At 42.0% G+C, this 1,988-nt stretch overlaps 1 pseudogene; it reads left to right on the top strand.

Moving 5' to 3' along the window:
- Nucleotides 1–941: 941 nt before the first annotated feature.
- Nucleotides 942–1,988, top strand: LOC148165783 (small subunit ribosomal RNA; annotated as a pseudogene; the record flags this gene model as incomplete).

Here is a 1,988-nt window from a genome sequence, read left to right as displayed (position 1 = left end):
ATTTCAAGTCGATGTGCCCAAAAATCTCTAAATTTTGAACTGGGAAATTATTTCTTCGTCCGATGAATCGCATTGATCTCTGTTTTTGACGAAAAAAAGACGGATAAAATGCAGCATTCAATCAAGGATATAAAATAAAAGAAAAATTTTCCGTAAAAACTATATTACAATGGAGGATTATGTTTCTACTTTTCGTCCGATGAGTCGCAACAAAAATAAGTAATCCATCCGTCGTTGTTCGTTTAGTCGATCTGAATGCACTGTAAAAATTTATTAAAGTAAAATGTTACGTTTGCATTTCATGAATTTTGACAAACGTGTACCGAAATGTGTACAAATTATTTATTTCGACGACGACGACAACTTAGAACGGATGAATAAAATTAATTGTTGCAAGATTCAAACAAGGATGAAAAAGTCATAGAAAATTATTCCGTAACCATGATATTGGATTATTTTTTCTTCACTCTCTCCTCCGATGAGTCGCAACAAATAAAAATCCATAAATCAATTCATCCGTCGTTGTTCGTTTAGTCGATCTGAATGCACTGTAAAAATTTATTAAAGTAAAAATGTTACGTTGCATTTCATGAATTTTGACAAACGTGTACCCCGAAGTGTGTACAAATTATTTATTTCGACGACGACGACAACTTAGAACGGATGAATAAGAATAAAATTGTTGCAGGAGATTCAATCAAGGATGATGTGAAAAAAATGTCGAAAAATTTTCCATCCAGAAAGATCGCGTGGCGTTACGTCTCTTCTTACGAGGTTTTCGTTTCGCAGACACGCACACTTTCTTCAAAACAATAATAGGAAAGTGTTCAGTTTTTTATAAGAGCAGCAGGTGTCTTTCCGAAATTCTACGATTATTGTAGCTTATATGACTAGAAGGAAAGAAAGACTAAAACTCTCTTATTTTAAAACAAGAACGCAGTTCCCTGGTTGATCCTGCCAGTAGTCATATGCTTGTCTCAAAGATTAAGCCATGCATGTCTCAGTACAAGCCAAATTAAGGTGAAACCGCGAAAGGCTCATTAAATCAGTTATGGTTCCTTAGATCGTACCCACATTTACTTGGATAACTGTGGTAATTCTAGAGCTAATACATGCAAACAGAGCTCCAACCGGAAACGGAAGGAGCGCTTTTATTAGATCAAAACCAATCGGTGGCGGTCTCCGTCATCGTACAACTTGGTGACTCTGAATAACTTTACGCTGATCGCACGGTCTCGCACCGGCGACGCATCTTTCAAATGTCTGCCTTATCAACTGTCGATGGTAGGTTCTGCGCCTACCATGGTTGTAACGGGTAACGGGGAATCAGGGTTCGATTCCGGAGAGGGAGCCTGAGAAACGGCTACCACATCCAAGGAAGGCAGCAGGCGCGCAAATTACCCACTCCCGGCACGGGGAGGTAGTGACGAAAAATAACGATACGGGACTCATCCGAGGCCCCGTAATCGGAATGAGTACACTCTAAACCCTTTAACGAGGATCAATTGGAGGGCAAGTCTGGTGCCAGCAGCCGCGGTAATTCCAGCTCCAATAGCGTATATTAAAGTTGTTGCGGTTAAAAAGCTCGTAGTCGAATCTGTGTCCCGCGCCGCCGGTTCATCGTTCGCGGTGTCAACTGGCGTGCCGCGGGACGTCCTGCCGGTGGGCTTAGCTCGAGAGGGCGGCCCAACTCAATCCCGCCGCGGTGCTCTTCATTGAGTGTCGAGGTGGGCCGGCACGTTTACTTTGAACAAATTAGAGTGCTTAAAGCAGGCTAAAACTTCGCCTGAATACTGTGTGCATGGAATAATGGAATAGGACCTCGGTTCTATTTTGTTGGTTTTCGGAACCCCGAGGTAATGATTAATAGGAACGGATGGGGGCATTCGTATTGCGACGTTAGAGGTGAAATTCTTGGATCGTCGCAAGACGGACAGAAGCGAAAGCATTTGCCAAAAACGCTTTCATTGATCAAGAACGAAAGTTAG

This window comes from Gnatocerus cornutus, unplaced genomic scaffold (genome assembly GCF_029298725.1).
Source record: "Gnatocerus cornutus isolate USDA-ARS CGAHR unplaced genomic scaffold, icGnaCorn1.1 ctg00000212.1, whole genome shotgun sequence".
In the NCBI taxonomy this organism is placed as follows: Eukaryota; Metazoa; Arthropoda; class Insecta; order Coleoptera; family Tenebrionidae; genus Gnatocerus; species Gnatocerus cornutus.
Note: the sequence above shows the minus strand (reverse complement) of the source record. Positions and strands in the feature narration are given on the sequence as shown.